The sequence below is a fragment of the Crocodylus porosus genome, unplaced genomic scaffold (assembly GCF_001723895.1).
Source record: "Crocodylus porosus isolate Cpor-Errol unplaced genomic scaffold, CroPor_comp1, whole genome shotgun sequence".
NCBI classification, from domain to species: Eukaryota; Metazoa; Chordata; order Crocodylia; family Crocodylidae; genus Crocodylus; species Crocodylus porosus.
In genome coordinates, this window is record NW_017728931.1 from 46,158,285 (window position 1) to 46,173,063 (window position 14,779).

The following is a 14,779-nucleotide window of genomic DNA, read 5'->3' on the forward strand; positions in this document are numbered from 1 at the left end:
GGGGATTGGAAGAGACCTCAGGAAAGGATGACAGTCACTGGCCAGCTACACGGTCAATAATGAAAGCACTCCTTCCCCCCCACTTTCCCCTCCCTCTCCTTACTTTAGTTTCTGTTTCCCTGCAGGCAAGCCCAGCTAGAGCTTTGAAACTCGAATTGTTTTGAAAATTTCAAAATGTTTCAACTTGCCTCATTTCATTTTGAGGCTGTTTCGAAGCTCTCCATTTCATTTTGATTTTGCTGTTTTGAGCTCAAAATGAGTCGAAACAGGGTTGAAATGAAACTGTCAGCGAAATTTCGCACAGCCCTACAGCCTGCCACACCTTGTGCTACTCTGATCAAAAGCAAGGTGGAGTGAGGTGGGAGCATTTTGCTGTGACAGCGCTGTTCTGGATCAGCTGGGTGTGGCAGATGGCAGGAAGAAGCCAAAGGGGCAAGGAGCTGGGTTGGAGAAAGCCTCTGCACAACTGGGTTCCAGCTCCTCCACCACTCAGCTGAGCAGCGGGCTGGCAAATTCAGAAGCCAGCAGCTGGGAGGAAGGCTCTCGGAAATTTACCCTTACGCAGCTCCCAGTTCTTGCTAGCTTCCCCTTGCTACTCTAGTACCCAGCTGAATGGTGGGGTAGTGATTTAAAAGCTGATCGTTGGGAACAGGATGCTTGGAAAATCTCCCCTGCCTGGCTCCCTCCTGCTTCCCCTGGCTGCTCTGCCACCCAACTGAGCGGCCCCTGAGCTCCATTCCCAATCACCACTGGATTGAGAACTGCTACTCTCCAACTCACCAGCACCTTTGCCCTTACGCCCCTAGGTTCCAATAGTCCATTTGTCCGCTGTCTCCTCCTACTCAGGGGAGCAGCTGCGATTCTTATGTGCCCAGGCTAAAGGAAGTGCTACTTATTTGAACTTCCTTCCCTATCAAAATAAGGCCTTAAAAGCTTAATTAACACAAAAGCGTTGTGGAGTTTGCCCAAGATAATTGCAACAATCAGCAATGCAGGAACTGCCCCACCACATCATTGAAATAAGTGTGCGTGTGTAGTGGGGGGAGGAAAAATTATCAATCACTAGAGCCAGGAATGTACTAATTTCAATACCAATTGCAATTTTCTCTGCCATGAGACACAGCACTTGTTCTCAGCATTTGAACCAATGCAAATTGAGAGGCTAAAAGAGAGCTTTTGTTTAACTAAGAAAAATATTCATAAGTTTCCAATGAGATCACAGCTCCAGTCATTTCTTTTTAAAAATGTCTCTGGGAGAAAAAAAAGAAGACATGAATTTCTATCTTGTTATTGCTACAGACCTACTTAAATCAAGATTGTGCAGATTTCACAGAAATAATGAAGTTAGGCAGTCACTGCAAAATCCATGGGGGGGAAAAAACAGTTACTAAAAATAAAATGCTAACTCCCCAATCAGTGGTGAGGGGCAGGGCTGTATGGTGGGCAGCCCTCTCCACCAATCAGTGGTGAGAGGGGCCACCAGGGTCCCTCGACCAATTGAGGGGCAGGGGGGGCCACAATAAGCCTTTGAAAATGGCAGTCAGCCCAGTGATCTGCCTGCAAAATTGTTTGTCTGCCTCCATGAGTTGGGTAGACCCTTAGTTATTGCCTGGTAAAGAACAATGAAATGCCAGGCAAAAGTTACCTTCTCAGAGCCCTGCTGAAGGTCTCTCATCTGGGCTAGGCACAGAAATTACACATAAATCATTATATGTGATCAGAAACCCATTCAAATCTGTAACACAACAGAAGTTTAGTGCATAAAAAATGCTTTCAAAATGGCCAAAACTGGTTTAAGATAAACCTGGATGGATGCAGCATCAGACTCAACTGATTTAAGCTAAATCGGTTTATTGAACTTCTGTCCCAGATCCTCTCCAGATTCAGGCTAACTCACAGTTCAACAGCATCCCAGGATGCTTTGCACCTTCCCTGCAAGCCCCCTCTCAAAGGGTGGGTGGGCTAGCCTTGACCCAAGCTGTCTGCTCCAGCAGAGCAGGGAGGCATACTCTATCACCCTCTGGCTTCTGGCCTGAGCCACTGCAGGCATGTGGCTGCATTTCCAGAATCAAAACGTAAATGTCTGTTCACTTGCTTCTCAGTTCAATCTATGAAATTTAGATTAACCTGCAAAGATTGAATCGATTCAGCCTTGGGCTTTTTGACTGCCTGTTATTAGCCCTGGAGCACTGATCTTTATTGGATATATATGGTCCCTTTGCATTTGGCACTACCACTAGTACCAACACAAGTTTTGTGCCAGTTTATGGCTTGTGTGTAAAAGCACTGAAGTGGGACAGAGAAGATCTTGATTCTGTTTCTAGCTCTGTTCTGGATTTCTGGGTCACCTTGGACAAGCATCTCAGTCTCCTGTGGTTTCAGTACCTCATCTGCAAGATGAGAATACTACCCCTTTCTTTTCTCCTGAACTTGTTTGCCTTGTGCATTCATACTGAATCTTTTTTGGGACAGAGTTGTTCAGTGCATACATCTAGGAAGGAACATGTTGCTTGTGGTCTTTCAGCATTAATATCATAGAGGTAAGAAGGTGGAGCTTGCAGTGCTGACCTGTGCTCCAGGTCAGAGCTGCCATGGAGATAAGAGTCCTTTTGCCTGGCATTTGTATCTTTCTGGCATAAACCAACGAAAGGAGTGACAGAAGTTTCTTCAGGCAGCAGCAAGGCCATGCATCAAACTTCCCTTTAATATGGAAACAAGCAAAAAAAAAAAAAAAGTAAACTCTGAGGACTATAAAACAACACATTCTGTAGCCCTCTGGCTCAGCGATTATGTTGGGACAGAGGAGGAAGAATATTTTAACAGGTGAAAGACCCACCAGATCTTTTTGCCTATTGGATATGGAAACTAGCCAAGGTAGTAAAGTACCAGCTAATACAGCCTGTATCTTCTTAACAGGTTGCAGCCAAGGGAGCTGTGGGGACAGGAGCTAGTAATTCTCCATGATTTATATACTCGAAAAATTCTAACAGGTAGGGCCAGTTGCATGCTGCTAACTGGAAATACTTTAGGAAGCCTTGAAACAAACAAGGTTTATGCAATTCTGTAAATATCTGTTCAAACTCATTTCCTTGCTGAATGTGCTCCCAACCCACACGGCCTGGCTAGTTTATTTCAGTTGTGCCTTTTAAAATTGCACTAAAAAGAGTGAGGTAGAAAACAGCAGGCTACAGCTGCTGTGTGACAAAAGGAGTCGTTTTTACGCTGCACTTTCAAAAGACCATAAGATTATTTCCTCTATAGCTGCAATTGGGAAGCAAAATAATGATGGTGGTCTAGTTCATCTGCGAGTAAGAGTTAACAGTAAACTATTACCTGGATTTTAGCTGCTATAGCAATCACCCTGCTCAGGCTCTCTTGCCAGTTTGGAATGACAACGATTACATTACAAATCAAACTATGTGCGTGTCCTGTCGGTATACAGATCAGAGAAAGCCACCACACAGTCCCCTAAGTGTCTATCAATTTCAACTAAGTGCAATTTATCTTTGTGAATATTGGAATGAAACAGGAATGAAAAGTAGGAAAATGTTTACATTCTTTCAGATCAGATGAGGCAAGATACACCAGGAAAATACGTATAGTCCGGTTCAGTGTTATTCATAATGGAGTACAACCTGTATCCAACTGCTAGATTACCCATGTGTCAAGTATTCAGTTTACAGCAGTTTCCCCAATTCCTATGAGGACCCACTCACCAGAGCCAGTCACCTCTGGATCAAAAATAAGAGTCAGACTTTAATCAAATAATTCCTGAATTAGCTTTGCAACCTCTTAGACGTTGCTGATGAGCAGAGTACAAATCAGCAGTTCTCCCTCTAAATTATGCCACATGGAGTTCTCAAGAGCACTTTGTATTATTCCCATTTTACACATGGAGGAGACCAAGGCACAGAAGAGAAGAGACTTGGTCAGGGTCAACTATCAGCTATCAGGCTGGTGGCACAGCAAGTATGACAACCCAGATCCTCCATGTCACAGGCCAACACCCCACCCCATTCACTAGCTACACTGCTCGAGAGCTTCACTATATGAATACCCAGAATTCTAAGGTATCGTTTCCGCCTTTGCTACTTGGTAATTCTACTCCCCCTGCATGAAACTTCTTTCAAGTGCCAGGTAGGAAGTGGAAAAATTGAAAAATTTGAAACCTAAAACAAAATAAAAAAATAAATTCAAGCGAAGTTTTGCTTCATTTTAACTTTTGCAGTAAAAAAAAAATATTGTCCAAGGCTACATGCTCTTTCCCACCCACTCCCCCCCTTCCTTCCAAAATATGCTCAATAATTATTTTGGTCAAAACAGGCTGAGGTACTCTAATGCTCATACATTTCATTGTCAAAGCAATTTGCTCAGTTTTGTTAAACGAAGAATAAGTTTTGATTGATAAAAATAAATCAGGTTTGAAAAGACACTGACCTATTTGAGAACAAATGCTACACAATTTTTTTATTCAACTAGAAGTATTCAAGACTTTTTGAAATCTCAGCATACATTTTGAAACTAAACTGGGAAGGAACTAGGAAAGAAAAAAAGTGATGAATTCCCTTTGCCTCAAAATTTTTTCTAAAGTGAGAGTAACTTCCCAGCAGAGATCCCATTAACTTCCTATGAGACTTTGGCTCCTAAATTAATTTGAAAATAGGACTGATGTTCCTAGATTATCTAGATTCTTCTGAAATGTGCACTTGAGTCTAAATTTTAATTAGAAAAAACAAAAAACCTCACCACCCCCACCAAAAATTGTAACCAAATACTCAATAATGCTCTTCACTCCCCCTTTTTTGGCAAGCACAGATTCAAATCCAGGGTCCATGGTTGTAAAATAAGCCATGGAGCTGACCTACTAGACTACATTGTATTTGGGGTTTAAAAATGAAAATTGTACAATGGAAATTCATGGGTGTTTAACTTGCAAGAAGGTTCCCACATTGTTCTTAACTATTCCTATTGCCCTAGTAACTACAAAAGCCACAGCTAGCAACAGGGCCTCCTTGCGTTAGGTGCTGTAAAAACATCCATGAAGGAGGACTGAAGCAACACCCAGGCCTCATGTTAGCTCTTTACAAAGGAGTGAATTTTACTGAGACATACCAACACAACTCATTGTGGCTTAGCAGAAGATACAAAAACTCTTGTAGTTCGAATGTGGGAAGTTCAAGGCTTAAAGCTTGTCAGGTTTTTTAAACAAGTTTTCTATTCATTTTGCTCCATCGATGCTATTGGCTTAACTTTTACTATTTTTCTTAATGAGGAATGCAAAATGCAGGGAAAACAATTGCAACCTGGCCACATAGAGATGTGCTGTCTACAAATAAGCACATAAAGGTTGAGCTATTTAAATAGTCAAGGAAAACAACATAGCTTCCTCCTCACTTGGCATTTTTAGGTGGTATAGCTATGCATAAGTTATTGAAACAGCTGCCTTCAGTCAGACAGAAAGCCATAACAGTTTAGCCATCATGTATTAAAAATATAAAGTACATTGTTTCTTTACCATAAAAGTGTTATTGCTGTATATGCGATAAGATTTTATGTGCAATATGTATCATTGTTATAGCAGATGTTTCTAATTTTCCCTTCTTCACAAAGGCAAACTATTAAAAAAAAGGTTGTAATTTTTAAGTGAAAAAAATGACATTAGTATTCCAAAGATTAGAAATAGAACCACCAGAATGACATTCAGGAAGAGGAAAATTAAAGTAGAATAAATGAGGGGACAGAAATCAAGCTTTGACAAATATTAAGACTCCCAAAGTCTCTGTAAGGAAATGCTGGGAGCCCCATCACAAGATATATTCAGAATTAGAAGTGAAAAAACCCTTGAAAATGTAGTACAGTAAGTAACTGTGGCAGAGGCTGCAGCAGAGCCCAGCAGGGATGGCAGCCAAGTAAAGCCCCCTAGATCTCATTCTAAGGGGGAGGTGTGTGGCAGAGCACCTTTGGGGGTGCTCACCACTTGAGGGCTCTCACAGGCTGAGGGGAGCCTGCTTTGGAGGAACAGCAGGGGAAACCTCCCCCCAGGTACTATTTTAAGGGGGGAGGTGTGTGGCAGGGCATGGTGGGTGCCTGTCACTTAAAGATCTAAGCCAAGCAGCCAGCAGGTGCTTGATTGTGGCAGCCATTTTAGATCCCTGGCTGCCTATATAAACAGATCAGTTCCCTACTGGCAGGTCAGGCAGTAATACTGCCTGGCTATATAGAACATCCTGGAGGTGAGGAGGAGCTGTAGGGGATGGCTAGGAGGCTTCTGGTCCTGGGCATGGCCTTAAACTGAATCCTGCTGGGAGTGGGTGGCCTGGTGGGGCTCTCAGTGGTGCAGGAGCCCCCAGGAAATGCCAGGCCAGTGATCACCTGGTGAAAGGCAAGAAGGGGTGCCTTAATTGTAGCCCTTACCTTTGGGTGGGTCTGATAACACCAGATGTAGTGGGGGCCAGGTATGGCTGTGGCCACCTGAGCCCTGTGGGGTACATGACCCTGCAGAAAATTAGTTGAGGCCTGGCATGGCTATGGACACCTGAGACCACTGGGGATTGAAGCCCTATGACCCCAAGTGAGGGGGTGGTGTGGAGCCTCAAGTGAGGGGGACAGAGATGGGTAGCCCCGAACAAAGGGGGCAGCATAAAGAGAGCACAATGACATGCTGCTCTGGGGGGGGGGAGGGGAGTGAGAGGCCCTGTGAGACCCTGGAACATGGGCTGTGGTGTGAGTTACCTCAGCTCCCACAACCAGGTGGGTCGCCCACTAGTAGGGCCAGAAGGTGGAGCCAGGAGTGAGAGCAGGGCTAGAGGCTCAGAAGCCTGATGTAGAGCACCCTCGACTAGTCAATGCTGGGACCAGGACCAGAACGGTCAAAAGGGCCAGGGGCCCACCAGGAGGGATGCCCAGAGCTGAGGGCCTGGGGTTCTGGCTGGCCTTGGAGGTGAGGCCAGGGCCTGTGAGGTGAAAGGTCCCGGGGGAGCACGCCCAAGAGGGGGAAATAGTTTCAGGGAGCTAGGCAGCCCGAATGAAGGCGGGGTATGCTGCTGGAATGGAGGGATCTTAGAGGGGTCTGAACTGGAGGATTCTGGGGCCCAGTGTGGGGCTGGTGAGATTAACAGCTGGATGCCATCTGCAAGGCATGGGCTACAGTGTAAGGAAGGTACAAAGCCACAGATAGTGCCCCTGACATTGGTGAATGAATAGGCAGCCTCCCATCTTTGTTAACATCTTAATTAATTAAGAACAAGGCCTGGCAAGTGAGTCAGGTGGGTGGCATGACCAAAAGCAAGTAGGGAGCCCCAGTTCGCCACAGTAACCTTGCAAGGACTTTTGAAGCATACTCTAGAACTCCCCTGACCATGCTTTTTCAGCAACATGAGCTTGTGAAAACTACCAATGAAGAATGCAGTTCACATGCTGTTGAGGTTATGAGCACATCTGCTCCAAGCGCAGGCAACGATTCAATGTTATTGAAGGGCCAAAAAATTCAAACTCCTGGATTCTGTTCTATTCTGGTGAAAGCTATGGGTTTGGGGACCTGGACACTTCAAACAAGAGTTGCAGTATCACAATTTGGATCTTCAATAAACATGCATTACTTCATTTACACCACACCTTATCAAATCCTTTAAGTCTTTGCAGCTTCCTTCTCCTTTCCTCCAAACTGTACACAAATTTGGATTTCTCCAGTCTAATCTAGCTCTTGTATCAGCCACCACCTTCTCCAAGATCTATAGTCCACAAAACATCTTTCCCTCTTTCAAGCATGTCTCAAGTAATAAAAACAATAATGTATATGACCCTGCCTAATGTTACTCTAGCCATGCCTTATGGCTATGGCGGGCAGAGAGAGCCAACCCATTATGGGGGTTGCTGCAGTTGGAGATGACCTCTTCATTAGGTGAGCAGTCCTCCTTCTTGGAACAATGAAGGGCAGCTCAGTAGTCCAGTAGGTTAATGTCTCAAGTGCATCACTTAACTGGCCTGTACTGCCTCCTCACCAACAGTACGGGGTGAGTCACTTAGGCTGACATTCCAGAAAAGTTGATTAATTTGGGGTCAAATTAAGATACTTTCGGTGGATCCAAGAAGGAACTTGGGTGCTTCAGTTCTGCCTAAACCTGACTGTGTAATCAGAAATTAACTGGAAGAATACTTGCAGACCACCAAGGGCCAGATCCAGTGGGTGCTCTCAGAGCCCACCTCCTCCTTTAAAACATGTTGGGAAGGATGAGGGAAGAGAGAGAGTTGATTGTGTGTCCACCTTTTATACAATAGCCATATCTGAGTTTGAGTTGTTGATGACTCAAGTTATGTTACGAGGAGCGGCCAGTCCTCTGCATCTTTGGTGGAGGGGGGAGGGAAACCAAATCTTTAATCTGTCTCTGCACCCCAGTTACTATTCCACCATTTGGTGGGATAGTGCTCTAAACAACCTAAGATTAATGGCTTTCCCATCAATAAAATTGGGATAATTATTTTTATCTATACACTGAGTGCCTTGAGATTTTCCAAACAGGACTCATGGTAGAGGTGGTATCTTTTACTAGATCAACTATTTTTGCAAACAAGATTCTTTAATTGCAAGCTTTCAAGCACAAACACCCTTCATCAGACATCTAAGAAAAGATTGTCCAGCACTGAATAGATATTATTGTTAAACTCTCCTTTACAACCTGATTAAGATTAAACAAAACTACTCTATAATTCTGAAATAATCTTATATTCTTCTCAGGTTGGTGGAAATTTCCAATGCTGGTGAGGGATGACTGGTTTCAACTCTAACAGGTAGCAGGGCTTCTACAAGAAGAGCTCGATCAGGTATGTTCCCACTTTAAAACTGTTTGATAAACTAGCCTTGCTTGTGATTTTGTTAGAATCATATAAAACATGAACATACAGAAGTTGTAATTTGAAAAGAACGTGGGCATCACAGCTAACAGCCTCATGACGCATAACAACAGCAAAACCTCCAAAGTTACTACTGGAAACACTTCAGGATACAATCTGATGGCAACCATGTTGGCCTGGTGGTAATTACACTCTGTACTTCCCGTGTTTTCAAAAGCTGAAAACATCAGAGCTGTGAAGTAAAGGCTGTGAGTTGCATCGTAGCAAGTCATTCATTTTACCAAATGACTTCTATAGCTGTGGGCATAGCAGAGCAAGATCAGGACTGGCTTATTATATTAAGGTCCAATTCTAAAGTCCTTACTCTTGGATAAAACTCAGAGTAAGTTTTTGAATAAGGAGTCAAGGCCATGGTGTCTCCTTCACCCACCCACAGAGAATCAAAACGTGTCCAAACTGGGCTGATGGGGAGCTGGTCCTAGACATTCCCCCACAAATGAGTATCTTACTCCAGGTATCAGTATCTGCACATAAGGAACACATGGGGACTTTGTACCTCTGTCAAACTTTTATTCCCCGGGGTAAACTCTCTAAGCAGAGGTTGAAGTGTAGTCCCATATACATGCAATTTCTCTTCCTCATTCTGAGGAATGGGTAGGAGAGAAAGACCCATGTTATTCAGCAGCTGTGGAGACTGGGACAGTTGTCTGACTGGGACAATATAGGTCACAAAAAACCTGTAGATTAAGAGTCGGGGTCTGTAGTCTCATTCAGTAGGCTACAAATCTTGCCTTCCCAGCAGAAGACAGAGAAGGGGAATTCAGAAACTTCTCCTTTGTGTGGGGATGGCACTGCATAGATACAGATGGAGTCCTAATTAGGGACCTTCTTGATCAAATCTGTGTTTTGACTGAGACCAACTTGGAGTGCTTCAGGCAACCCTGGCCTGGTTTTTGTAAGTAGTGATGTCAATGGGAAAAGCAGGTCTGTCCCCCCCACCCAAACAGGGCAAGAGACTAGCTTATTCCTAAAACCACAGTTCTGGAGTTTATCCTGGTGTAAGATGCATTTAGAGCAGTGGTTCTCAACCCTTCTCATTTTTTTAGATTCAGGACACTCCTTGGAAAATGCCCAGCTTTTCATTTTCACCTTTTTCTTTGACTATAGAAAAATAATGGAGCAATACTTCTATGGCAAAGAACTCGGGAAGACCACAATAGCTCAGAATATTTTCTATATGAAATTTCTGGGTTTTTCTTGTGAATAACATTTGCTTATATAACACTGCTAATCTGTGGCACCCCAGAGCACCCTTAAAAGCATCTCAAGGCACCCCAGGGTGCTGTGGTACCTAGGTTGAAAAAAAATCACTGATTTAGACTGTTTGATTTATTACTGTTAAAACTGATCTCCATTAATAATAGCCAATCACGTGCTTAAGTAATGGAGTAATTGCTAGAAGTGCAACTAGTACAAAATTAATTCACACTTGGCAGGCATCTTTCTGCATTAGACCAGGGGTGCTCAGCCTCTGGCCCGCAGAGCATGAGGCCTGTGGATCCTTGGAATCCAGCCTACGGGCCTCCCCAAGGGCTTGGAAATGTGGCCATGGGGGAGCAGTAGCTGTTAATACCCTTCCTTGCTGCCAAAATCTCAAGCCCCTCTCAATGGGTCGGAGTCAGGCCATGCCCCATTCCCTCCATGTGGCTGGGTTGGGCCAGTCAATGCCCCCCTGACCACTCTCCCTAGCTGATTCAGGGGTGGCCCATGCCCCTTTCTCTCCCTCCCAACATGCCTGGGCCACACCATGCCCCCTCCCTCACCCCCCTGCATAGCTGAATCAGGGCTGGGTCATGCTCCCTCCCCCCCACCATGCAGGACCAAGTTGGGGTTGCACCAACACCCTTTCCCCCACATGCCTGGATTGGGTCCTGCCACACCTGTTCTGGGTACCAGATTGGGTCCCCAGTCCACATGGGGACCAGGCACTGCCCATCCAGCTTGGTGGACAAAAAGGTTGAGCACCGCTGCATTAGACCATTATCCCATTCAATTGTATAACTGCCAGAAATTCCCAGCTCTGCTTCTCTTATTGCTACTGTCCAGAAGAACGTACGTATCCCTAAGCTATGTATTAATTGTTATGGTAAGTGCTCTAAGTGCAGATTCTCTCTCTTAAACATTCATGTAATGTAGTAAGCTCCTAGTTGAAATGTTTTTTTAAAACATTCACAAGTCTTAATAAATATTTTAAATATAGTTGCAATACCAAACAGCTACATTAGATCTGTTGCATGCTCAGGTACACTTAAAATCCCTCTCAGTTTCTGTGCATGAGAACATGGGCAGTCCCAAATGCAGGTGAATCCCTTTATTATATGGGGAAGAAATCTAGGTGCAGGATGGTCAACCAAGCAGAAGGGCAACTCTTTTTGTGCATGGCAGAGCACCCCCACCCCCATGTAGCTTTTGCATAGATAACTGTGTGCAGAGGGGAGAGCTTCCCAGGATCATAGTGCAGGAAGGTGAAGGAACCCTGTCCAGGCTGCTACAGAGCCAATCTGCAGAACAGTGTGCAGAATTTTATTTCCTCTGTCCATAGCCTGCTTATTCAGGCTTCATGCAGGCCCTTATTTGGCTCTTATTAATGATCTAAAAAAAAATCAGCAATGCTTCACTTTAATCCGGTTGGCTCTACCCCTACCCTTTACCCTCATGGACATAGCATACATACTGGATACTGTGCAAGTGCAGGCGCTGATGCTACTCGGCATGCTGGTTTCTTAAAGGTGATTGTGTGCGTTTGTTTTTAAGAGACCTGTGAATCTGCATTCTGCAGAAGATGCTCAAAGCAAAGATCATTTGTAACACAAAACTGGACAGTGAATACCTTGAATCATCTTGAGTGGAAGTGTTTCTTCACACTATACTAGTGGCCTACAGGTTTTACACGCTTATTTCTAAGACCTTGCTACCTTCTGTTCCAGAATGGATTTCCCGTTCAGACTATTATTTCTACTGTAGCACCTGAAGGCCTAAATGAACTAGGTGCGCTAGGTAGATGTAGTGAAAAACAATCCATCCAGAGTGAAAGAGGAGAAAACTACAGCAGAGACATGAAGGGATTTTTTTCCTGTGGTCACAGAGGTCAGTAATACAACTGACAATACAACCCAGGCCTCATATTTCCCCATTCAAAGCCCTCACCACTAGAACACACTGCCTCATGCTTTGGTGCAAATAAAACCACCTTTTACACCTTCAGATCATCTGAAGTCAAAGCATGGACCTAAAGTGGGCACACCTAAAACGTTGACTCCTGTCATGAAGATGCTGCAAGTTTCAGAGCTGTTCTCTGGACGTTAACACACGTGATGTCTGGGACTTCTCTAGAACTGGAAATATCTTCATACATGTGAATCAAAAGTACAGTGGCTGCCTCCAACTGAGCCTGAAGTAGAAGTTAACACACCCGTTGCAGAGCATCTGAACTCTATCCACTCAAGTCTCGTGCTTATAGCCTTGGTGTCCAATGCCCCGATATCAAGAGCCTTTGTACTCCTGCACAGAATATCTCTGTACCTTGCAAAACATCCACATTTGACACCACTGTACATCTAGGACTTATATGCTCTCTTACAACTGCAGTTAACCGGGTCATGGGATTTGACGGATCTTAGTTTCTGGAATATCTGTGCAGAGTGGTATTGGAGCCTGACTCCCATGCACACTAAACTAGAAGGATGGCTTGGTCTTGACAAGCACTGTAAAGAACTTAGTGCTCAAACACAGCAATTCCTGATTTTAAATAGTCTCCCTAGCCCTCCCTCTCTGCTGTAAGCATAGGCAGTAGAGGTATAACTTTCTGAATGTGTATGAATAGCTAATCAAAATAATACGTGGAGAGCACGCTGGTAAAAAGATCACTCTCAGAACACCAGTGCAGCTAAAGAGCCCAGTGAGTTTCTATTACTGACATGTTATTAGAAAATACTATTCTTAAACAGATCCCTTTTCTACCTGTTTCAAGTGGTATGCTCAGTTTTCATAGCATTTTCCTTATAACAAGGAATTTTTAAAAAAATCAATTTGAGTTCTCATACATGCATATGAAGACATATATTTTCAGATATCCTTACATGCAGGTAAACAGGTGCTGTGCTTAAGAACACAGGACTGAAGTGACCTCCAGTCCTCTCTCTTTGCAGACAATCATTTTCTCCAGAAGATTCAAATCTTCACATACAATCACAAGGCAGAAAACCAGGTGCACTAAGAAAACCCTTCCACATGCCATGGGTAAAAGGAGGAGAGATGATGGCATCCCCCTCAGAAGCCAGTAGCATTTATGAAGAGAAAATATTCTTTTCTGGCCTGTTCAGGTGATCAGTAAAACCTTGAAACATAAGATCACCAGGTACCTACCACAATGCAAGACAGTTAGCTCTAGATCCCACCATGAGGATTAAAAACACTTTGTTCCACATCTCTCTCAAACTGTTGAAACCAGGCCTTGATCCTGAAAGCTGTTCTTGTGGGAAGCAGAGAGGGTCCAATATTTTAGTACTGACAATTCAACTAGACACTTTTCAAAGTAGAAACAAATGAATATATCTGCAGCAAACCAGTAAAGAGATCTTCAAGCTGTTAATATACTTAACTCAAAATATATAGAAATAGTAATACAGTAGTCTAGAAAAAGCAGCAGTATAGAAGAGAAACAGATATGACCAAATGTGATATCACAAATAAGAAAAAACAAGCCCATAATCAGGCTGACGAAGGGAATGCTTGTTCCGGCTAAGTTAGAGCTACAAATCCATCTCAAACAACACAACAGGAAAGCATGAAATAGTCATAGCTATGTTTCCAAAATGAATACTAGCACTGTAAGGTAAAGCATATTAACTCAATCACTGAGAAACACGTAAAAGTGGAAACCTCAATAATAACTTACTTTCAAAAAGTATTCAGGTGTAGTTTTTTCAAACCAAATATTCTCTCTTTACTTACCAACATGATCAGAAAGTTCATATTCTACAAAACTCCAAGAGATACTCCATACAAGACAGTGTATTCCTCCTCCATTTTATCAATAGCAATCCTTGAAACTTGAGGAAAGGTGTAGACCCCTAAGAGTCATTAAGGAAACAGCTGCGTTTCCCTACCCTGGCCTGATTAGGCTGAGAGAGGGGGCAGCTGTACTGACACAGCCAACAGAAACAAGCAGATCCTGATAACCTGATCACTGGATCCGAAGGCTCTTTTGAATAAAACAAAACCAAAGCAAAAAGGCATGTATAGACAAACACTTTCTCATTTGAATTTGATTTTATTGGTTAAACTGCCTGAGAGAGATGCATGGCTGTGTAATGTGTTGCTTTCAGTGGCTTAAAAATCTGATCACATGCAAAGCCTGCAGGAAAGCAGTATGAAAAGATTTTCCCTTTTTTAAATTGTTCCCTTTGCAAAAATCAACTGAGGTGTGAAAAATAAGAGACAGTTTTCTTTTAAGGCTATTTTGGCTAAGTATAATACTGAGGGTTCTCCAGGATTCTGTGGTCAACCATGAGATTGTCAAACCAAGGGTGCAGACAAAGAGTTAAAGTACTTCAAAATTATAGCACTTCATAGCTGATCCATTGTAACTGTTTTATCTGCTTGCTCTCTATTGCCTTCTAAGTGGGAATTAAATTTCTGTAACCTAAAGCTGGTTTCATTCAGATTTAAAGTTACGCTGAGCTCCATTATACCTGTACTGTAGTGGACAGAGGAAACAGCCAATACCTGTTCCCTGTAATCATTCAGCCAATACCTGTTCCCAGGTGCATCTACATAAGACATGTACTGCACAGTAGACTAAGTAGCTCCACAGGAAACATCTCAGTGCCTAAATATGCAGGGCTATTGGGCTGGAGTAAACTAATAC